Here is a 25,992-nt window from a genome sequence, read left to right on the forward strand (position 1 = left end):
AGGAAGGGAGAGGGATAGAAAGTTAGAAACATCGATGAGAGAGAAACATCGATCAGCCGCCTCCTACACACCCCCTACTGGGGATGTGCCCGCAAACAAGGTACATGCCCTTGACCGGAATCGAACCTGGGACCCTTCAGTCCACAGGCTGACGCTCTATCCACTGAGCCAAACTGGTTTTGGCACTCTGTGTATTTATTTATTAATTTTTTTGCTCTGTGTATTTTTATGTAACAACCTTACTGAATTCTCTTGTTAATGCTAACTATTTATAATTCTTTTGGAATTTCTTTTTTTCCCCAACATTACTGAGATGTAATTGACATATAACATTTTGTAAATTTAAGGTGTACAATGTCATAATTTGATATATGTATATATATACACATTTCTTTATCCATTTGTCTATTGACAGACACTTAGCTTGTTTCCATATCTTGGTTATTATGAATAATGCTGCAATGAACTGAGGGGTGCAGATATCTCTTTCAGAGAATGATTGTATTTCCTTCAGATAAATATCCAGAAATGAAATATCTAGATCATATGGTAGTTCTATTTATAAATTTTTGAGGAACCCCCATACTGGTTTCCACAGTGGCTGTACCAATTTACCTTTTTCTTTTGGAATTTAATAAACATGCATGTATCATCTATGAATAATGAAGGTTTTATTTTTTTCTGTCTTTTTTTCCAATGTTTTCTTCCTCTATTTTTTCTTTTTTCTGTATTAGCTGTGTTCCCTTTCCGCACTGGCTAGGACCTTCAATTCACTGTTGAATGGGAGTGATGATAGTAGACATACTCATCTTGTTTCAAGTTTCAGTAGGAAAACTTTCATTATTTCACCACTAAGCTTAATGCTTGCTGTGTATTTTCTGTTGATACTTTTTCAAAATAAAGAAATTCCTCTTTTTCCTGGTGTGCTAAGAATTTTTATTACCGTGTTTCCCCGAAAATAAGACAGTGTCTTATATTAATTTTTGCCCCCAAAGACACGCTAGGTCTTATTTTCAGGGGATGTCTTATTTTTTCATGAAGAAGAATATGGTACACATTTATTGTTAAATGAAAATAAAGGAAATTTATTACCTGTATACGGTACGGTAGTACAGTAGTTGTCAACACAAACCAGACAAACTGTGAATCCTACAGTATCAAGAATTTACTCATTTATTCAATGACAATCATGTCATCATCTTCTGGAACATCATCATAACAATCCAATTCCTGAATTTCCTGGTGAATTTCTTGTGACTCCATTTCTTTCAGAATCAGTGGACCAAATCTCTCACGTTTAGCAATAGCACTGTCTTTAAATGAGTACTTCTTGTCAAGGTAGCCTGCTCTCAGTGCATTTGCAATGCAACTGTCAGTGATTTTCTCCCATGAATTCTTCACCCAAGTCACAACTTCTTGCAGTTTAGGTTTCACAAAGTTTCCACGCTGATTTCTCTCCATTCTATTTTCAATGTAGTCATTAATTTCCATGCGCAAATTGTCTTTGAATGGCTTGTTTATTGCAATATCAAGAGTCTGGAGATAGGCCGTCATTCCTGTGGGAATCATTATCTGATCTATTTTTCTTTCGTGAAGAAATGTCTTCATGTCTTTAGCGCGGTGAGTGCTAGCTGCATCCCAGACTAGCAGACCTCTTTGGCTCCCTCGCATAACAAGCGGCAGCATTAAATCGACCCACTTCCTTATAACTGCTTGTGTGGCCCAGGCTTTTTCAGTTTCAAGAATAAAAACGCCCAAAACACGTTCAATTTTTTTCTTCTTGCCCTTAGAAATGATTAAAGGTGGGGTTTTAGTGCCATCCAATCGAATTGCCAAAATACAGGAAACACGTGCACTTTCGTAAGCAGTGGAGGGAATGTATGCTAAGGAGGCACCCCGCTGTTCAATTGTTGTTTGAGATGATTGGCCCATAAACACTGCAGTTTCATCCATAGCAATCATGTTGGAAAGATTGTATTTAGAGAAGTCAGCATCATCAATAAAGGACTTGAATGCAAGTGCTCGCTTAATAACTTGAGTATCTTCCAACCTAAACAATGTTGTAGATCTTCTTAAAGATAGTTCACTTCGCTGAAGGAAATTATCCAGCCAGTGTTGTGATGCTTTGAAGTCTTCGGGGGCTATGTCAAACTGTGGTGCCATTGCAAGGGCAAATTCTTGAATCTGAGCCCTATTCACAACCAAAGCCTTTGTTCTCCTGTCAACAACCCATTCACAGATCAGGTCTTCCAGCTCGGAAAATAATGGTTGCCGACCTGATCCACACTTGAGCTTTTTAGCATTTCCCTTGTCCACTTGTTCAATGAGGTTACCATACTCTGCTCACCATTTTCGGACCAATCGGATACTCAACATCTTCTCTTTGCAGAGAGCAGTAAGATTTAGGCCCCAAGAGTCTTCCACGATTCCTTTCTTGTGCTCCACGGAATAGCTTTTTCTTTTTGTGCTCATTTCTAGGGGTAAAAAAAAAAGGAATTGGGGTATCAAGGTGGGGGGAGGGGGATCACTCAAAATGACACAGGGGGGATGAGAGGGGGGAATCAAAATGGCACAGGAGAATCAGAGGGGGGATTACCATTTTAGTAACCCCTTTTGATCCTCCTGTGTCATTTTGATTGTCCCCTCTGATCCTCCTGTGTCATTTTGATTGCCCCCTCTGATCCTCCTGTGTCATTTTAAGTGATCCCCCTCCCCCCACCCCTGTGCCACTGAACACCTTCACCAGACATCCCCCCTACCCCTTTATCAGACATTTACCCCCTGGGGCCTGCCTGGGGACTGTCACTGGGCTTGCTGGGGCCTGGATCTGGGCTGGAGCATGGTCTGCCACTGACTGAGAACCTTCAGTCATCATGAAGGCGGCCGCGAGCATCAGGTAGTGTCACCAGAGACAGGCCAGCACTCACCACCTTCGCCGCGTCCCGTCTGCTCTAATCCTCCTGTTCTTCTACACGCATCTGAGAAAGTCTCCTCCTCTCTCCCGCCTCGTGCTCACCGCTCACTCCGACCTCTGCTCTGCCTCCACACAGCAGTGATGTCAGGACTCCGCGTAAGGTCACTGGTTGCTAGACGCCAGTCGGGGCGGCCCTAGTGACCAGTTTACGGTAAATTAATTTTCATTCTGAGACAGAGCCTGGGGGCCTTATTTTCGGGGGATGCCTTATATTTCGCTCAGAAGGAAACCTGTAAGTAGGTCTTATTTTCGGAGGGTGTCTTATTTTCGGGGAAACACGGTATTAATAGATGGTGAATTTTTTCCCAATGTATTCTCCATTTATTAAGATGGTCATATCATTTTGCTTTTTTATTCTAGTAAGGTGATACATTCAATTGATTAATTTTTGTAAGTTCAACCAATCTTGCATTTTTGGAACAAACCCAAATTTTTATATTTTGTTAAATTTGATTTGCTAATACTTTATGTAGGATTTTTCAATCTGTGTTCTGGGTAATATTGGCTTGGAGTTTTTCTTTCTCATAATGTTTTTGTCATGTTTTGATTTCAAGGTTATGAAGCTTCCTCAAAAATGATGAGAAATAGTCCCTCATTTACTGTTCTGTAGAAAAGTCTGTTTAAATGTTTGGTAGAATTCACCAGCAAAGCCATCTGGGCCTGTTGTTTTTCTCTGTGGGAAAGAATTAAACTGAGAATCCAGTTTCTAAATAGTTATAAAAATTTTTCAATTTTCTATTACTATGTTAGATGTGGAAAATTATGTTTTTGTTCATACATCTAAATGTTAAAGATTATTACATGAAGCTTTTCATAACATCCTATTGAGATCATTTTAATGTCTGTATGATCTAAGGCAGGGGCCAGGAAACCATAGATCTCAGATCAAATTTGGCCCATGGCCTGCTTTTGTTTGAACCCATGATCTATGAATGATTTTTATATTTTAAAGGGCTATTAAAAATAAACAACAACACACGCACACAAAAATATTTGACAAAGACCTTAATTCCTGCTCTTTCCTTAATAGTTCCATCCTTTTTATTTCTTTGATTTAATTTCCTATTCTCCACTATCTTCTTGAGAGGCCAATTTTTGTAAATAGTCTATGTATATTGGAAAAGATTAAGTTTACTCTCATGTTATTGGAATGTTCTATATCCTTACTGATTTTTTGTTTCCTTATTCTATTAGTAAGAGTTGTGTTAAAAATCTGTTTTATTGTGGGTTTGAATACTTCTTTTTGTAGTTCTGATAGAACTTAGCTCTGTATACTTTGAGACTTTGTTATTAGGTTTATATGAACTTAGAATTGTTATACCTTTCTGATGAGTTGAATCTTTTATCATTATTGGGATGATGAAGTGCCTTCTAAGCAGTGGAACACTAAACAAAGCACAGATAGAAGAAAATGTGAAATATATTTTGAGATAGGAAATAATATCATTTAATTGTATTGTGAGGTCCACTTAAAAGGGGAAAGGAAGCTGTAAAATTACAAGAGACCATCAATCAACTGGATACAATTGACATCTATAGATTATTTCATCTAGCAAAAAAATACACATTTTTCACAAGCTCCCATGAACCATTCACTGAATCAGACCATAAAACAAACCTTAAATAATTCAAAGAATAAAAATAATGCAATGTTTGCTCTTAGACTTATATGGAATTAAACTAGAAATCAATAACAGAAAGATAACCAGAAAATCCTAAAATATGTGGTGATTAAGCAACACACTTTTATTTTTAAATATATTTTTATTGATTTCAGAGAGGAAGGAAGAGGTAGAAACATCAACAATGAGAGAGAATGATTGATCAGCTGCGACTTGCACGTCCCACACTGGGGATCGAGCCCACAACTTGAGCATGTGTTCTGACTGGGAATTGAACTGTGACCTCCTTGTTCATAGGTCGATGCTCAACCACGGAGCCACACCGGCCAGGCTAAGCAACACACTTAAAGACACGGATCAAGGAAGAAATCTTAAGAGAAATAAAATATTAGTTTGAACTAAGAAAAAATAAAAATACAACTTATCAAAAATTTTTTTCATGCTCCAATAAACTTATTTTTGAATAAGGTCACAAAAGAATGAATTTTGATCTTTACTCACAGTATAACTTTGCTCTTAAAGAGAAATCCAACATTTAAAAATTCATGCATCCCTTTCTTATTTTAGAACTGTTTTGCTTTTGTTTGTTTGTTTGTTTGTTTATTTATTTATTTATTTAATGTCTAAAGTTTTACATATGTCTCCTTTTTCCCCAATTGACACCCCCCCTCCCCCCAGTCATTCCCACCCCTGGCAAGCCTCCACCGCCCCAGTGTCTGTGTCCATTGGTTATGCTAATATGCATGCATACAAGTCCTTGGCTGCTTTCTAACCTCCCCCTCCCCTGCCATTTGTCTCTGGATCTATTCTTGATCATCAAACAACTAATCAGAATTTATGGGATGCAGAGATAAGTATTGCATAGAAAGAACTTTATAGTATTGAATGCATGTATTAGGAAAGAAGAAGGATATAAAATCAATTATTGGGGCTTCTATTTTAGGTAACTAAAAAAAGATGAGCAAATTAAATCCTAAGTAAGCAGAAGGGGAAAAAGAATTAGAGCAGAAATCAATGAAATTAGAAACAGGACATCAATAAAGAAAAATCAATGAAACCAAAGCTGCTTATTTGAAAAGATCAATAAAATCAATATGTCTGTAACCAGGCTAACTAAGAAAAAAAGAGAGAACACAAATTACTAATATTAGAAATGAAAGAGAGGATATTAACACAGATCCTATGAACATTACAACAATAATAAATACTATGAACAACTCTATACCCACAAATTTGATAATTTGGATGAAATGGACCAATTCCTTGAAAGATAACAATTTGCCAAAATTCTGACAAGAAGAAATAGATTATCTGAATAGGCCTATAACTATTAAATAAATTGAATCAATTATTAATAACCTTCCAAAAAGTAAGCACCAGTCCTACATGGGTTCACTGGTAAATTCTACCAAATATTTAAGGAATAAATTATACCAATTCTCTACGATATCTTCCAGAATATATAAGCAGAGAGTACTTCTTAACAAATTCTATGAGGCCAGCATTACCTAATTCCCCAAACCAGACAAGAGAATTACTAGAAAAGAAAACTACAGACCAGTATCTCTCATGAATATAGATGCAAAAAATCTTCAACAAGCTATGAGCAAATTAAATCCAACAATGTATAAAAAAGACTTATACACCACCACCAAGTGCAATTTACCCCAGGTATGCAAGGCTGGTTCAGCATTCAAAGCTTAATGTAATCCATTACAATAGGCTGAAATAAAATCACATGATCTTATCACTAGATGCAGAAAAAGCGCTTGACAAAAACCAAATACCCACTTATGATAAAAACTTTCCTAACTTTATAAAGAACATCTACAAAAAACTACAACTAACCCTATATTTAATAGTAAGAAACCTGAAGCTTTCCCAGTAAAATCAGGTTCAAGGCAAGAATGTCCATTCTCACTACTTTTTTTTTCAATATTTTACTGGGAGTTTTAGTTAATGTAACAATTGAAGAAAATAAAATAAAATACAGACTGGGAAGAAGGAAGTAAAACTGTCCTTGTTCACAGATGACATGATCATCTATGTAGAAAATCTGAAAGAATTGACCAAAAAACTCCTAAACCTGATAACTGATTATAGCAGTATTATAGGATGAAAGGTTAATATACAAAAATCAATTGCTTTCCTATCTACCAGCAATGAATAAGTAGAATTTGAAATGAAAAACACAATGCCATTTTTATGATCACCCCCACAATAAAATAGATATAAATAACAAAATATGTACAATATCTATGAGGGAAACAACAAAACTCTGATGAATGAAATCAAAGAAGAATTAAAGAAATAGATAGGCATTCCATGTTCATAGATAGGAAGACTCAATATTGCTAAGATGTCACTCCTTACCAATTTGATCTAGAGATTCAGTGCAATCCAATCAATATCCAAGTAAATTATTTTGTGGATATTAACAAAATGATTCTGAAGTTTGTATGCAGAGACAAAATACCAAAACTAGCTAACACAATATTGAAGGAGAAGAACAAAGTCAGAGGAATGACATTACCTGACTTCAAGACTTATTATAAAACTACAATGAGCAAGACAGTGTGGTGTTGATGAAAGAATACACAAATGGATCAATGGAATAGAATAGGGAGCCTAGAATGAGATCCACATAAATGTAGTCAGCTGGTCTTTGACAAGGGAGCAAAGGCAATACAATTGAACAAAAATAGTCTTTTCAACAAATGATCCTGAAACAAGTGGACATCCTCGTGCAAAAAAAAAAAAAATTTAGATACAGATCTTACACCTTTCATAAGAATTAACTCAAAAGGTATCATGGACCTAAATGCTAAAATGTAAAATTTTAAAATTCCTAGAAGATGACATAGGAGAAAATCTATATGACCTTGTGTATGCGATGCCTTTTTACATACAACACCAGAACAAAATAATTTATTAGCTGAGCTTCATCAAAATGAAAAACTGCTCTATGAAGGACACTGTCAAGAGAATGAGAAGACAAACCACAGACTAATATACAAAGAACTCTTAAAATTCAACAATATGAAAAACAACCACATTTAAAAATGGGCAAAAGTCCTAAACAGAGACATCACCAAGAAGATATTCAGATGGTAAATAAGCATATGACAAAATCTCCATATCACATGTCACTAGGGAAATGAAAATTAAAACGATGAGATATTACTATTAGAATGGCCAAAATCCAAAACACTTACAACCCCAAATGCTGGTGAGAATGCTAATAAGAATGGGAGTCCTTGGTGAAGCAACAGGGACTCCCACTCATTGTTAGTGGGAATGCAGAATGTGACAGCCACTTTGAAAAAACAGTTTAGTGGTTTCTTACAAAACTAAACATACTCTTACCATACAATCCAGCTATTGTGCTCCTTTGTATTTATCAAAGGAGTGGGAAACATATGTCCACACAAAACATGCACATGGTTGTTCATTCATAATCGCCAAAAGTTGGAAGCAACCATGATGTCCTTCAGTAGGTGAATGGATAAATGAACTGTGGTCCATCCAGATAATAGAACATTATTCAGCTCTACAAAGAAAGGAGCTATCAAGCCATGCAAAGAGATGGAAAGAACTTAAATACATATTACTAAGTGAAAGAGGCCAATCTGAAAAGGCTACATCCTGTATGATATCAACTATTCAACATCCTGGAAAATGGGTTTTGCCAGGGGTTGGGACATGGGGAGGGATGAAAAAGCTGAGTACAGACTATATTTAGGGCAGTGAAAATACTCTGTGTGATACCATAAGAAGATTATATGTTAACATACATTTGTCTAAACCCACAGAATGTACACCACTATAAGTGAATGGTAATGTAAACTATGGGCTTTGGGTGCTTATGATATATCAGTGTAGGTTCATCAGTTTTGCCAAATGTGTCACTTTGGTGGGGATGTTGATAATGGGGGAGGCTATGTATATACAGGGCTATATGGGAAATCTCTGTACATTTCCCTCAATATTGCTGCAATTCTGAAATTGTTCTAAAAGATAGTCTTAATTAAAAAAAAAAGATGGAAACTTTACTTTGGTTTGCTTTAAGTGTCAGAGGGAAGTTGCCAGGAACCAATTCCAACATGTCATAATTACAAGAGTTTCATCAAAAGGTTGGTGAAGCTTGGGTGGCTCAACAAGTGCTGAGCCACATATGTAGTTTACCTGTTGGAATGGCTAAATGGCACTTACCCCAAACCTGAAAAGGATTGTTTGCTGCCAGACAGCTCAGGGCATCTTAAGTCTACATGTTATTGCATCCTGTTGGCCAAACACCTGAATAACTGTAGGCTATTCCCCAAACTGACAATGCTTCTGTAAACTCTACCCTTTGAAACCCTACCCTTTGAAGTGTATTATCTCCACCTTGCCTTAGGACAAATTGTGTTAATAAATAGCACGGGGTCCTTAGACAAGGGGTAGTCTTTAGTTCCTTTAGCTGAAGTGCCTCTGACCCCCAATGCCTTTCAAAATTATCTTTCGTCCTTGGACTCCTTCTTAATCTACGCATCAGCTCCTTTCTCCAGATTGCTGAACCCTTTGTAAGGCTGGGACAAGAACCCCGGCAGGAAGTGTTTGCACTTAAACCATTCAGAGAATTTTGAACCTAGTTTTTCTTACTTAAACTCAAGCTGGTCATAATCATAAGCAATAAGGGAGACTTTAAGGCTTTAGACATCTTTTTCACACATTTAACCACAATAAGTGATCGTAAGCATTTAATCTTAAACATTCAGTTTTAATGTTTATTCTACCATCTCATCTCACTTTTCTCAAGAAACCAGGGAGGTAGTAGAAATTTTTAAACAAAAATAATGAATGAGAGCCTGCTGGTTATCCTTTTGTGAAAATACTCATGCTAGGTTTTCCTTTGTTTTCTTCTAAACAATGACCTTTGAAATGAAACACACACACACACACACACACACACACACACACAAAACTGATGGAAAAACCAAGTGAAAGTCTTGCATCAGAACTGACTCAGTGCAGAGCTACTTGTGTTCTAATCTTTATCTTAAAGAACGGCTGTGGTGTGATTCTGGTTTGGCGGGTGGAGATGCTACATTAAGATTCAAGACGCATTCAGCTCTGCCAAAGTTGCAAAGTGACTTGCTCAACAACACTGGGGTTGAAGCTAATTAAAGGAGGGTATGGTGCAAGGGCAGCAGAGGAGGGTCCCCGAAGGCTTTATACACAGTACCCAGATGCTCATCAAATGAACAGAAAGATGCTCTGGGCTTTAGACTAGTCTCAACTCCTGTCTCAGCTAACAGCCACCAAATCCACAGCAACCATAACTGCAATGATTTGTCTGAATGACTGAACTCTTCATTTTTTACTTCTCTTAATGGGACCCCATCTTCCCAGCCTTCCATCACTCAGTACTAAGGGTTCAGAAAAGAGCAGGTTCCAGCTGGGATGGGATGCTGGTGTCCTTATCTGACAGGAGAGATATCTATTATATGACCAATTCTATTCCCTTATGTGTAATGAGACCACAGATAAGTGCTTTATCTGCCTCTGTTTCTTTTCTGTATGTGTCATCTGAAGATAATAGAGTTATACCTCCTCCTTACACACTTTAGTGACACATTCGTGAAGATAAATTGAGGCTGAATGGTAATGTATTTGTAAAGTGCCAAGAGCTCTGGGAATAAAGGCTATGTATAAATAAAATTTATTATGAATGCCTGAATATTAATAAGGGCTTTTGTATTTTACCCTTATGACACTCTACAAAGTCACAACTGTTGAATATCAAGCAGACCTTGCTACCCACCCAAATAACACTTTCCAAACTCTAAGTTAGTTCCTAGAAAGTAACCATGAAAAAGATAAAATCTGTCTCTGTGCTCCCAGGTTCCCCTTTTCCTTCTCAGGAGGATGTATTTATGCCAGCAAATAAGTTCAGGGCTTTCATGGACTTTCTACTAAATACCCTCTCAGCCAAGGATTTCATAAATGTTTCCATTGAGGTAGAAATGATGGACACAAGCCTAATGTGTTATCTTTCAGTATTTTTTAAATCTTGAAATAGTACACAGTCTTTAGCCAAGTGGTTTAATCTAAAATGAGATTTATCAGGTTTCAATCTAAGTATCAGGAGGAGGTGTTTCTTTTTTCTTCTTTCTTTCTGATGGTGGTAGGGGTGAGGAAAGAAGGGAAATAGCAAGTTGGAGCTTCTGAAATCTTACTGCATAGGTACAGGTATTAAAAAATAACTGCAGTACTGAGCACTTTATATATTATCAACCACATATATATACTATTAAATGTAACTCTCAGGTAGGAAGGACTTCCTTCATTTTATAGCAAAGAGTACAGTAGTCCTCCCTTATCCATGGGAGTTATGTCAAAATCCCCAGTGGATGCCTGAAACCATGGGTAATATTGAACCCTATGGATACTATGTGGTTGTTTTTTTTCACATGCATACATACCTATAATAAAGTTTAATTTATAAGTTAAGCACAGGGAGAGATTAAAAACAATAACAATAACAATAATAAAATAGAACAATTATAACAACATACCGTAATACAAATTATGTGACTGTGGTCTCTCTTGCTGTCTCACTGTACTGTACTCACTGTACACACCTTTCACTGAAAGGAAGCACTTTACAGCTTCTCTTTGGCAGCACCACTACTCTTGCATTTTGGGCTCCTTATTAAGTAAAATAGGGGTGACTTAAACACAGCACTGAGGTGATACTACCATACTGAATCTGGTAACCTAGTTGGCTGCTAAGTGATTCACAGGCAGGGACTGTATATGTGTAGATACTGGACAAAGGGATGAGTCACATCCCAGGCGGGATGCAAACAGACAGCATGAGATTTCATCATCTTATTCAGAACTGCCAACAGTGTAAAACTTATGAATTGTTTATTTCTGAATTTTTCCACTTCATATTTTGGGACCTTGGTTGACTATGTGTAACTGAAATCTCAGAAAGGGAAACCCTGGGCAAGGGGGGACTACTGTACTGAAGCTTGAAGAGATTACATAATTATCTGAAGTCACACAGCCAGAAAAGAATTGAGTTGACCTCAAAGTTGAACCCAAGCTTGGTTGACTCCAAAGTGCTTTTCTTTAAAAAAAAAAAAACAACACATTTTTTTTTTTTTTATTGACTTCAGAGAGGAAGGGAGAGGAAGAGAGAAACATCAGTGATGAGAGAGAATCATTGATCAGCTGCCTCCTGCACGCCCCCTACTGGGGATCGAGCTTGTAACCTAGGCATGTGCCCTGATCAGGCATTGAACCGTAACCTCCTGGTTCATAGGTCAACGCTCAACCACTAAGCCATGCCAGCAGGGACAAAGTGCTTTTCGTTAACAAATCCTAATTATGTCAAACTTCCCCTAGGATTAACTTTGGACTTACCTCCTTCTGTTTCATTCTTACTGGTTGAGCACCCGTCTTTTGATGCTAACAGGTCTCTGTGTCCCTGACTCTGCAGTTCTTGTAACTAAAATAGACATGTGTATACTCAGCACGTTCTCCAGAAATAATTATGTTGTGGTGAAATGTCATCAATACATCTTTGGTATCTTCCAAATGCTTTTCAGTATTTCATCAAATTTAATGATGAATGTGTTTCATCATAAATCAGAAAAAAATTAATGCTGCTATAATACATTTATGTATGACTCAATCTGAAGGCTTTTCCTTCATCAGCAATTTTCTTGATACTGTGCAGCATTTATTGTGAATCTCTCTTTACTTCCATTGTAGTGTATGTTTTTACTTCTCTTGCTCCTTCTTCAGTGTTTTCTCTTGTTATTTTTTGCTGGCTCTTCTTTCTTTAACATGTGTGCCTCCCAAAGCTCTTATGTAAGAATTCTGTTATGTTTTCTTTCCCAATTTTCCTTAAGTGTTTGCAATCTTTATGTAGGCTTTTATTTCTTTACAGCATGAACCTTGATTCAGGCAATTTAGACTTGAATTTCCATCTATTCTCTCCCCTTGTTTTTCAGTATACTTATGCTTGTCTCTCTCACATACATAAACACATACACCACATTCAGTCCAATCTCTGTGTTGCCCATAGTATGGTAAATTACTACATCAAAGAATTCATAACTTACACTTTTTTTCTATAACTTTAAAAAAGCTAAAGTGAATCCTGGCAGGTTAGCTCAGTTGGTTAGAGTGTTGTCCTGATACGTCAAGTTTGTAGGTTTGATTCCTGTCCAGATATGTACAAGAAATAATCAATGAGCCCTAGCTGGTTTGGCTCAGTGGATAGAGCGTCAGCCTGCGGACTGAAAGGTCCCAGGTTCGATTCTGGCCAAGGGCACATGCCTGGGTTGCGGGCTCGATCCCCAGTAGAGGGTGTGCAAGAGGCAGCCAATCAATGATTCTCTCTGATCATTGATGTTTCTATCTCTCTCTCCATCTCCCTTCCTCTCTAAAATCAATAAAATATATTTAAGAAAAATAATCAATGAATGCATAAATAAGTGGAACAACAAATCAATGTTTCTCTCTCGCTCTTTTTCTCTCTCTCAAATCAATCAATAAAAAAGTAAAATAAAGCAATAGAGATATATGGAAGTTAGATTCCTAATAAAATTAGTGACACATAGTAAAAGTTTGTTAGTAAAATTAATAACTAGTATTAATTTATTAGAGCCATTATCAAACTTTGTGAGCGTACAGTTTCATTTTCTTATGTTTGTTTTTTCAGAAATACAGACTGCCACATGCAGCTCTTCATTTTGATGTGTCCGGAGCCTTGGAAGCTTGACTACTCTACATTCTGAACACTGAGAGCTTGTTTGGAGGTTCTAGTAGGGAAGCACAGCTGCTCGTATACCCTTGACTGAAGAAGTCCTCTCCTCTGTCGGGTAAGGTCATCCTCTACCACCAAGCTTGCAGCCTGAAGCTTCAGGAGGGATGCACATGGAGCAGTGAGGGAGGAAGGGGACATCTGCCTAGCCAGCCAGATCGGCTGAATCAACCATGGCCATCAATGAGGTGACAGATGTCACAGCCAGATCATTCTCACAGCCTTCTTATGTGATCCTCTCTCATCCATAGGCTTCTCTCTTCTTCTTCACAGTTATTCACTCACTGTCATTTCATGACTCAGCGGCCTGTCAACAAAAGTATTAATTGGGGCCATTGATGACATGTCCTCTTGTCACTTCCACTCATTCCACTGCCATTACTCTGATTGTTTGATCTTTTATCCAGAGCTCTCTCTCACTTAGAAAAATTTAAAAATTTTTTAGGCTTCACAATATGTCAAGTGTAAAACCCTTGATTTTATCTATTAATATCCTTCTCACTAGCTCTGTCCAAAAGTGGAGGGAAGTCTCTCACATCAATAACTATAATATTTTTTGCTTTTAAAAGTTGCTACCATTTTCCAAGAACAACCTGAAAGTATTTAAAAGAGAAAATAGTTTAAAAATGTTTCTTTACAAGTTCTGTGGTCTATTTTTCCATGTAGCAGGGAAATACCCTATTGACTTTTCCTTTCACATGTAGTTCCATTGAAAATTATTTTGTGAAGACTCACTTTTATCTCTAGGGTATTCTTTCAATTACACTAATTATGATAAATAGAAACTGCACATTCTAAGACTGTAAAATAGAGTGTTAAGACCCAAAAATGTTTGCCATAGGTAGTTTTTTTTTTTTAATTTTTAAATTTGATTTTTAGAGAGGAAGGAAAGAAGAGAGAGACAGGGAGAGAAGCATGGATCTAAGAGAGATACATTGTTCTATTGTCACTCACACACGCCCTGACTGGGGATCAAACCTGAAACTTAGGTATGTGCCCTGATGAGGAATCGAACCCTGGCGTATGGGCAGAATATCTGAGCTTTTTCAGCTATTCAGTTGAGCCACATCAGCCAGGGCTGCCACAGTTTATTTTTAATCCTAAAAAATTTTTTTTAAACCATTTCACACAAAATGCTATAAACTACTCTTGTACTCATAGATTATCCTGCAAGGTACATGACTTCCATCCAAAGTATCAGAGAGAAAACTTACTGCTTCTTCCCTTTGATGTTCTTCCCTCTTCCTACACACACTTAATGAAGACATCTGCCTCACAATATTCAGCTTGTCAAATTAGACAAAAAACAGCCCAATCTTCCTTGTCATTTGCAAAAAGAGTAAACCAAAAAAAGGATGCCAGAACTATATACACTCTATCGTGCTCTTAGCCCATTCCTTGCTAATCATAAGAAGATTGATGGATGCTGAATGGTTTTTACAGTTCTCTTAATTTTGATGCTCCCTCCTGAAGAATGAATTTTTATTACTAGTGAAATGCATGTGGAACATGAAAAAAATGGAAATTGCTAGAGAGGAAAGTGGATGGTAAAAATATCTGAGCTTTGTCACCTATTTAAATGCTTGATTCACTACGCAGAAAACTCTACCTGTTAGGGTAAAGGAAGGAAGTAGAATAGAAAAAAAGAAGCAGGTTCTCTAAAGGGCTTAAAATTAATTCCAAGTATCTATAAATAACTAGACCTGCAGATTACATATGTAAAATGCGGACCCACTCATATCTGTTCTCTATGTAGCCTCTCTTGTCTTTATCCCCTACCCCGTTCAAATTTATTCCCTTTCTTCTCTCCTCCTTCCCCACAACATTTTCAACAGCAGCCTACATATACTGTAAAAGAAAAGAAATCTCTATGCATACTTTGGAATTACTTGTTTGTGTAGACCAGCAATTTCAACTGCTTTGTTGCAAGAATTTTTAAAACATGCACTACCTGACTATTTAGTTAGGGGCACTGACCTCTTTTCCCTTAGATTGTAGAATGAAAAACACACACACAAAAAAGACCACAGCCAACATAACACGTTGTCTAGTGTGAATGACCTGTCTTGAACCATAAATATAGGGGTCATATAACAGAGTTGCATCTTATTGGTCACATTGCATAATAAGGTTGCATCTGATTGGTTAACTCTTGATACCAGAAATCATTATATACTAGTATAGGCCCCTGATTATTTAGATTTTTTTTAATTTTCAATTACAGTTGACATACATTATTATATTAGTTTCAGGTGTACAACCCAGTGATTTGACATTACATAACTTACTAAGTGATCATCCTGATAAATCTTGCACTCATCTGACACCATACATAGTTATTAGAATACTAGAGGCCCAGTGCACGAATTCGTGCAGGGGTTGGGTCCGGCCGGCCCACCCCGATGGGGACCAATTGGGCTGGGCCAGTGAGGGGAAGGGGCCACAGTGCGCATCATAGCGACTGGTTGTTCTGGTTGCTTGGCTTTTATATATTTAGATTATTAAGTATATTCTCTATGCTGTACTTTACACCCCCATGACTATTCTGTAACAACCAATTTGTACTTCTTAATCCCTTCAGAAAGCAATAAGAATTGAGACAGACTTCATTTTTAGGTATTTTAGGCAATAAGGTGATATTAATCAAAGGTGAGGAAAACTGAAAATGAGCTGGAATAACATCCTCACCTATAGCAAGACTTGATATAAAAGACATCTAACACTTGGATAATTTCTGTAAGCAGTATCTACTCAGTATCAGCCTTGTCCATTTCAATTTAAGGAAATAACTACCCAAATGTGAGTCCTTTTTCCATTTAGTGTTCCTCATTTCATTTTCTCTTTCTCAAATAATCTTCCCTTTATAATTTCTTAGATTTGCTTCTATGTTCCTAAAAGTTTGTCAAATATCCTTTCTCACGATTTATTCTTATATTTGATTCTTTGGTCTTTTCAAGTTATCTCACATCCTTCACATTTGTAGTATTATAAGTATTTTTTAAAATACATTTTTTATTGATTTCAGAGAGGAAGGGAGAGGGAGAGAGAAATAGAAACATCAACGATGAGAGAGAATCATTGATTGGCTGCCTTCTGCATGCCCCACACTGGGGATTGAGCCCGCAACCCAGGCAAGTGCACCAACTGGGAATCAAACTGTGACCTCCTGGTTCATAAGTCGACGCCAAACCATTGAGCATACCGGCCGGGCTATAAGTATGTTTTTAAAGCAGCAAATAATCTCATCTACTCCTGAGGCAGCTCTCCTTCAGTAATAACTAAGTTATCTCAGCAGGATGGAGTGAAAAGTGGCGCCACAGCAAAAAGCTTATGTTGCGCTAGTTAAGTACCGGGAATGACCAGTACTTAACTACTAGTAGTATATAATCAGAGATAGGAGACTAAACAACCGTGGTAGCTATTTTGGACAAATTTCTGCTCTATTAATTACTATACATTTTGATAGCAACTACATATCCCTAATAATAAACTACAAGTGATCAGATTATGCCTCTCAATCATCATGATAACATAGAAGGACACTGTGAAAGCAGCAGCTATAAAATGCCCCATACTATCTGAGTAACCAAAGAATCAGGGTTAAGAAATCAGTAGGAAGAGCCTTTTTTTTTCTTTCTTCCTTGCCTCTACCTTCAAAAATTGCTGTTTCCTTCCCAAACACTAGGAAAATGCCTACTAGATCTGATTTTCTTTCCCAACCCAGGTAGTACAGGTCTTGAGAAATGAAGCAAAAAAAAAAAAAAAAAAAAAAAAAAAAAAAAAATTGCATAACACTCTGCATGTTATGATTAGAGAGTATTATCACATTTAAAATTAAGTGAACTAATAGGGGGAGGGATGGACAATGATAAGTCACTTTATCTTTTTAAAAAAATTGATTTTAGAGACAGAGATGAAGAGAAAGAGAAAGAGAGAGAGAAAAACAGATTTGTTGTTCCACTTATTTCATGGTTGATTCATTGGTTGATTCTTGTATGTGCTCTGACTGGAGATCGAATCCACAACCTTGGTGTATTGGGATAACTCTTATAACCAACTGAGTTACTCAGCCTAAGCCAATGAGAAATTGCTTTAAAACAAAGCACATAGCCGAAACCAGTTTGGCTCAGTGGATAGAGCGTCGGCCTGCGGACTGAAAGGTCCCGGGTTCGATTCCGGTCAAGGGCATGTACCTTGGTTGCGGGCACATCCTCAGTGGGAGGTGTGCAGGAGGCAGCTGATCGATGTTTCTCTCTCATCGATGTTTCTGGCTCTCTATCCCTCTCCCTTCCTCTCTGTGAAATATCAATAAAATATATTTAAAAAAAACACACAAAAAAAACAAAGCACATAAATATAAGGCACAAAGTAAATTTAATGTAAGGTTCTCATTGAAAATTACTTCCTATATGTCAGGAAACCTTTATCAATTTATAGATGTCAAACAAATGATTAAAGATAAGCAATTATACTATGAGCACATCCAATCAATAAGAACATATTGAATGACTACCTGCCAGATATTGATGGCTGGAAAACATAGCTGTAAACAAAGCAAATACCTTGCTTTTATGGAGCTTATGTTCTACTGGTGATGAGAACATAGAGAAAATCACTAAACAAGTACATATACAATGTATTGGATGGTGGGAGTACTACAAAGAAAAATAAATTGGTAAGAGTGAAAGAAATGGTGGTAGTGGGTAGGAGCCAGCTATTTATACAGAATTATCCAAGAGGATCCTCAGTGAGAATATGGTATTTGAGGAGTGACATGAAAGACGTAAGGGAATGGAGTCATCTATGTGGATATTTGTGCAAAGGGTGTCCAGGCAGAGGAAACAGCAATTGCAAAATCTCTGAGGAATGAGCATGCTTAGTGTTTGAGAGGAATAGAAAGGAGATCATGTGGCTGGACCTGAGTAATAAGTAGGAATGTGGTAGGAAATGAAGAAAGATAGATAGGTAAATGGGTGGGGCAGGCAGGTCAGCTTATGTAAGTACTCATGTAGGACTTAAAGCTTTAAAAGATCACCTGGCTGCTATGTTGGGAATACACTGTTGGGACTAGGGTCAGAGAAGTAGGGAGACCAATTAAAGGATGCGTGTCTTAGTCAGTTGTGTAGACTGAGTGGCTTATAAACCACCAATATGTATTTCCCACAGTTCTTGAGGCTGGTAGTCTGAGGGTACCAGCATTGTTAGGTTCTGGTGGGGCCCTCTTCTGGGTTACAGAGTGCTGTCTTGCTGTATCTTCAAATGGCAGAAAGAGTGGACAGGGAGCTCTCTGGGGTCCCTTTTATAAGACCACTAATTTCATTCAAGTGGACTCCACCCTCATGACCTAATTACCTCTCCAAAGGTTCCACTTCCAAGAACCATCACATCTGGGATGGTTAGGATTTTAACATATGAATTTTGGGGGGACATAAATATTTAGTTCACTGCAGGAGGGATTATAATAAAGTTGGAAAAATGTGACTTGGACTAGATTTTTTTGGAAGTGGTTGGCTGTTACAAATGAAACTTCTATGAATATTCATGCACAAGTTTTGTATGAACATATGCTTACATTTCTCTTTGGTATAAATACTTTGGAAAGGAATGGCTGGGTCACATGGTAAGTGCACATTTAACATTTTAAGAAACTGCCACTCTTCCAAAGTGGTTGGTCCATTTTTGAATTCCCAAGATTAGTGTGTGAGACCTCCAGTTGTTCCACATCCTTGCTAATTTTTTTATACTTTTTAATTTTAGCGATTCTAGTAGATATTTAATAAAATCTCATTGCAGTTTTAATTGACATTTTTCTAATAACTAGTAATGAGTGTCTTTTTATGTGCTTATTTGCCATCCATATTTCTTCTTTAGTGAAGTATGAGTTCAAATCATTTGCCCTCTTTTAAAAAAATCAGATTGGTTGTTTTATTGTTGAGTTTTGAGAGTTCTGTATATAATCTGGATTCAAGTCCTATATCAAATACGTGATTAGTAAATATTTTCTCCCAGTGTGTTGTCTGTCTTTTATCATCTTAATATCTTTTGAGGAGCTGGAGTTCTTAATTTAAATTTAAAAAATGAAAAAAGAATGGGAAGAAAAAAATTGGGTCCAATATTTAATCCAGGATACAGATTCTAGGTTGGTGGGTTTTGTTTTATTTCAATGCTTTCCTTACCCTTTATTTTCTGGTTTTAATATAATATGCATATGTATAGTTTTTTGTTCTTTTAAAAAATATTTATCCTGTTTGGTGCTCTCTGAGCTCCCTGCACCTGTGGTTTGGTGTTTGACATTAATTTAGGAAAATTCTCTGTCTTCATTGCTTAAAATTGTTTGTGTTCCTTTATCTTTTGCTTTTCTTTCTAGTATTCCCATTATGAACACCTTTTGTAGTTGTTTCACATTTCTTAGATATTCTGTTCTGTTTTTTCCCGGTCTTTTGCTCTTTGTTTTTCAGTTTTGGAAGTTTTTGTTGTCATATCTTCAAGCACAGAGATTTTTTCTTCAGCCATGTCCACCCTATTAAATCATTCTTCATTTCTGTAACAATGTTTTTGAACTCTAGTGTTTCTTTTTTTATTGTTTTTTGATTTTTTTTTAGAATTTCCATCTCTCTGCTTACATTATCCATCTGTTTTTATACATTGTCTACTTTTTCTGTGAAAGCCCTTAGTATATTAACCTTAGTTATTAAAATTCTTAGTCTGATAATTCCAATATTCCTGCCATATCTGACTCTAGTTCTGATATGGTTCAGTCTCTTCAAACTGTGTTGTTTGCTTTTTAGTATGTCTTGAAAGTTTTTGTTGAAAGGTGAACATGATGTACTTAGTAAAAGGAACTGTGGTATACAGACTTTGCGTCATGTAGTGATAAGGTGTGGGGAGAGGGGAAGTGCTCTCTGTGAATTAGGTCTCAGTCTTTTGGTGAGCCTGAGCCCCTGGACTGTAAACTTCACCACTGCTTCTCCTCCTCCGTCCCCTGCATCCTTAGATGAGACAGGATGGCTAGAGGGGGCTGAAGTTGTGTGTTTCCCTTCCCTCAGGTCAGGTAGGCGCTGATAAAATCCAATAGTTAGGCTTTGGTAAAATGGCTTTTCTTGAGGGCAGACCTTTTTAAAAAAACAGATTACTTTGGTGTATTTCAAATGGTTCCTTTCCCCTTCCGCCTGCTAGAAGCGAGGGGGCCTTTTTCCTGGTATGCACTGTGAGAACCTGGTAGAGCTCCTGAAGGCAAAACTCATAAAAGTGTGCCCTTCCCTTGACCCCTATTACTGGGTTTGGTGAAATTTTAAACTGTTAGACTTGCCAATTACGTACAGGTTTTCTTCTGTCTTCTGTGGAGGTTTGTGTTTGAGGGTTTCTGCTCTGTTACGTTATGATTCTTTGTATCAACCTGTTGTTTCCCAGCAGCGGTTTGCTCTGTGACTTCCTTTCAATGACTGATCTAAGCAGAGTTGATTTTTTTTCAAGTTTGTTTAGCTTTTTACTTGTTGTCAGGATAGAGCAGCGATTTCTAAGCGGCTTATGTGTTAGAAACAGGAAGTCTAACCATTCTGTCTTAAAAGACCAGTAAGTTAGATGGTGGCCTTGGCTGGCGTGGCTTGATTGGAGCCTCATTCTGCGCACAGAAAGTCTGTGGTTAGATCTTGGCCAATTGAGGCACGTACAGGGGACAATTGATTGATGTTTCTCTCTCTCTCTCTTCCCTTCCTCTAAAGTCAATAAAGAAATCCTTGGGTGAGGATTTAAAAAAAAAAATAAGTTAGATGATGAAGCAATTTACTGTGCAGCTAATGGAGCTTACACGTCAAGGCCCTTCCTCGCCTGGCTCTTTCCAAGGTCCTGGGTATGGCCCTAGCAATGTGCTCACATGGTCAGATGATTTTGTAGGATCAGCAAACTTTTATCTTGGTTTAGACTCAGGTTTTCTCTCCCTCGCACCTCCTCTGATGTCAGGCATTTTAGGGATGCAATAGCTGACCAGGAAACTTCTGCTGCCCACCTGACATTGTGACACAAACGTGTAAGATCAGAAGCCCCATTGTGATATAAATGTGTCCTAATGCAGACAGTGGAAAAGGAAAGGCTTTTAAAAATAAGAAGCCAGAAGCTAGTCTACGGAAGATACTTTTACTCATCAGATTTGTAGAATTGTAAAGCAGAGCATCCGCTTCTCATTATCACCTAATCAAAATAGTTATTTTCTCCTGTCAGGAATATAATTAATGTTTAATGTAGTGCCTACAATTATAAAGTACCACAGTTTTTTTCTTTTTTGGAGGAGGTCACACAAAATAAAATTTATCCAATCATTTCTATATTTATAGGTCATAAACTTTAGCAATATTACAAGTAAGTCTCCCAGAGGTCCTCAAACTTTTTAAACAGGGGGCCAGTTCACTGTCCCTCAGACTGTTGGAGGGCTGGACTATAGTTTAAAAAACAAACTATGAACAAATTCCTATGCGCACTGCGGGCCCGGGACGAGTCGGCTGCTAAGCAGGACAGGCAGCGGCACCTGGCGGGCCAGATAAATGTCCTTGGCGCATGTGGCCCGTGGGCCATAGTTTGAGGACGCCTGCATCTAGACATACTACATATAGCATTCTAACATGCCAGGTCACTTCTTAGGGTATCTGAAATACCTTATCTTTAGAAAGTTAGGTAGTTCCAGATGAAATAGCACATAAAATTGCCAACAATGGAAATACAGACTGAAAAAAAAAAAAATAAGTGCTCTGATGACAAAATACCTACAGGTATTCATCAACTTAGTAGATGTATGTAGTATGGAAGTACATTTATGCAGCCCAATATAATGTTGCAACAACTTAACACTATATTTTAATTCCTTTTTGCATACTTTTTCAAAGAAGCCAAAAAAAGAGAAAATGTTTATTAAAGAAGTTTATCAGGCAATTAATAAATAAAATATTACATTATTTTTCTAAGTTGTGTGATGTTTAACATATTTATTCATTATTCATTTTAAAATTGTATTTTGTTGTCATTTATTTTCTCTTTCCAAACATATATTCACTTTTGTTCCTAATCTTACATTTGTGATTTTCTTAACAACTGCCCCTTTTAGTTGAAAAACTTCAGGACCCACAAAAACTTGATCTTCTTAAGGTTAGATAAGCTAAAATGTTTCTGTCCAACAAAAGTCAGGTGTTTTACTGTCAATCATACAGATAATTAAACAAACACACATGCTGCCCTTTCTCAGCGATATTCTCCAATATTTATGAGGTAACCGTTCAGCTTTCGTTTATGTTGTATATGTTTGGATTATGAATTCACAGAAATTGGGTCAATGGAGAACTTTTAATCCTTCCCCCTTTCTTTTTCCTTGGAAGCATCCAGTGAAAGGTGAGTCAGTGGTTTGAGCCAGTCAGAATAACAGAGGGAAATGGGACTGGATGGAGGACTAAATTTTAAAAAGTGAACATAGCTAGAATCCTACTATTGATAGGTATTAAAAATATAGCTAGGCCCTTGCTGGTGTGGCTCAGTGGATAGAGCGTCGGCCTGTGGACTGAAAGGTCCCGGGTTCGATTCTGGTCAAGGGCACATGCCCATATTGTGGGCTTGACCCCCCAGTGGGGGGTGTGCAGGAGGCAGCCGATCCATGGTTCTTTCTCATCATTGATGTTTCTATCTTTCTTTCCCTCTCCCTTCCTCTCTGAAATTAATAAAAATATATTGGAAAAAAAATGTAGCTAGAAGAAGTGCAATAAGTCAGAGAAAGACAAATATTATACGCTTTCACTTATATGTTGAACCTAAAGAAAACTAAACAAACAAAATTGTAACAGACTCATAGATACAGGGAACAGACTGATGGTTGCCATAGGGAGGGGTTGGTTGCGGGACTGGGTGAAAGCGGTAAAGGGATGAAGAAGTCCAAATTGGCAGTTACAAAATAGTGTGGGGATGTAAAGTACAGCATAGGGAATATAGTCAATAATCTATAATAATAAAAGGGTAATATGCTAATTAGACTGGATGTCCTTCCGGACGTCATCCCAGGTTTCTGCCCGCGGCTGGAGGGAAGCCCGGGTCCCAGGTGCCAGAGGGAAGCCGGTGCCGGCAGCCGGGGGAAGGAAGGCCTACTATTGCATGAATTTTTGTGCATCGGGCCTCTAGCAGTGTAATAACTATGTATGGTGCCAAGAGGGTACTGGAAGTATCAGGGGGAACACTTTGTAACGTATATGATTGTCTAACCAATATACGGCACATCTGAAACTAATACAAAATAATATTGAATGTAAACTATAACTGAAAAAGAAAAGAAAGAATATGAACTTAGAAGAAAAAAAGTTACTCATCTAAATATATACATATATGATAATAGATGCCTAGCAATAACCAACTGAATACAAAGAATCAAAAGAGTTGGAGTTTTAGAAATTATGAAAGGCAAAAGCTAAGCATCTGTGTAAATAAAACCAAACAAACAAAAAACCCCACAAGAAATAAAGGGTGTAGAAGGCAAAAGGTGAACTGAATGGAGGGTGTATCATTAGGTAGGAAGGTCTCTTGGAAATTATTTGAAAAGAGCAATTGGTTCCCTCCTGCCTAGTTTCCGTAGGAGGAGTCAAAGCCCCTGGTACTTGTTTTTGTTGAGCCTTAGATTTGGTCTCCCTTTCACTGTACTCACATGTCTAGTGAGCAGAATAACATTGTTCTCCTGTAATTCCCACAGAGGCTTTGCCACTGGATCTCTTTGAAGCTCCTACTCACCTTTCCTTTTGGGGCTTATTTATTTCTGCTTGATGGAGCTAGAAGTTGCATTTTCCAACTGGCAGCTCAAGTGTCTGAAGCTCTTTGATGTTTTCATTATTGCAGAACAATGACACTAATCTACAGATTATGAAATATGCACTACAAGGGTACATGGTAGAAAGGATTAAAAAATGTCCCCAACTGGAGGATAGGATACCAAGTGCTAAAGTAGGCAAGTTAATAGTCTGATTGGGATCACCAGAATAGCATAAAAAGCTAATAGATTAAAACATCAGAAGCTTCATCATTCATTGTTATGTTTTTTTACAATTCCTCCTATCATAAGCGATAATAAGATTTATTAGAAATGTTGACAGCAGTCAGGTTAATAAAACAAAATAAAACTAGTACCTAAAAATTGGTAATTTCGAGCTTCATTAAGAAATTCTGTAATGGGTCAGGCCTGGCCGGTGTGGCTCAGTGGTTGAGTGTCACTCTATGAACCAGGAGGTCATGGTTCATGTCCTGGTCAGGACACATGACTGGGTTTTGAACTCACTCCTGAGTGTGGGGTGTGCAGGAGGCAGCAGATCCATGATTCTCTCTCATCATTGGTGCTTCTATCTCTCTTCCTTCCCCTTCCTCTCTGAAATCCATAAAAATATACTAAAAAAAAAATGGGTCAGTTTTTAGCAAAATATCCAAAAGTCTCTACATGTCAAATTACCTCCCCTGGAGAGCTGTAACAATCTGCCTAGTGTCATCTGATGCTTCTTTTGAAAATATTTTGCATTTCTTAGATGAAGGGCACACGTTAACACTTCAGTTTACAATAACATGGACTTACATTTCAGCTACTTTAATTCACATCAATGTCACAATTTGGCAGAAACATTTTCACCCAATTTGTATTTGTTCTGGTCACATTGAAAATTCTATTTTTAGAAAAAGTTGTTTAAAAAAGTACCACAAACACAGATTTTAAAATATGCTGTCTTGAAACTTATCAATGTTTTCAGATTTCAGTCCCAGGAAATAAGTTGCTAATTAATTTCTGTGGAAAATTGCTGTCTTGCCTGGACTGGAAAAAAAAAAAGTAAAAGCAATGTATCCTAGAAAACTTAAAGAAAACTTGTTCCTCTAACTCTTTTCTTTTAGGGATAGAGAAAATATAGAGAATTATTTATTGTATCCTGCTAGGATTATAGTTCATATATTGAATTAAATTTTGCTCATGTGCTTAGAAGCCTCTTCATAAAGAAAGACAAAGGCCCCAAATACCGAGAAATGCTTATTAAATCTAACAGCACACCTGCTATGGGTTAAATGCCAGTGGCTCTTTGACTCAGGACACTTCTTTTCACATCCCAATATCTCTCTTAACTGAGGTGCATCTTTTTTACTGCAGGAGATCAAGAGAAATATGGGAGTTAGATGTGCAGACCAGTTAAAAGCAAAAAAACCTAGACAATTAAACATTTTTAAGAAAAAATTTGAGCTTGCAAAGCTTATGATACTTGCTGCCATAAAACATGATCCCGATTCTTTTGATAACCACGTGTATCAATGCCTCAACAACACTAGAGCTTTCAGTGGAATTGTTAGAAAAAATAAATCTTACCTTGCCGTCTCATGAGAATAAGAAATGAGGCTCTCTTCTGCTAAAGGGAAGATCTTCTAGATCAGTGGTCAGCAAACTGCGGCTCGCGAGCCACATGCGGCTCTTTGGCCCCTTGAGTGTGGCTCTTCCACAAAATACCACAGCCTGGGTGAGTCTATTTTGAAGAAGTGGCGTTAGAAGAAGTTTAAGTTTAAAAAATTTGGCTCTCAAAAGAAATTTC

Source organism: Plecotus auritus, assembly GCF_963455305.1.
Source record: "Plecotus auritus genome assembly, chromosome: 3".
NCBI lineage: Eukaryota > Metazoa > Chordata > Mammalia > Chiroptera > Vespertilionidae > Plecotus > Plecotus auritus.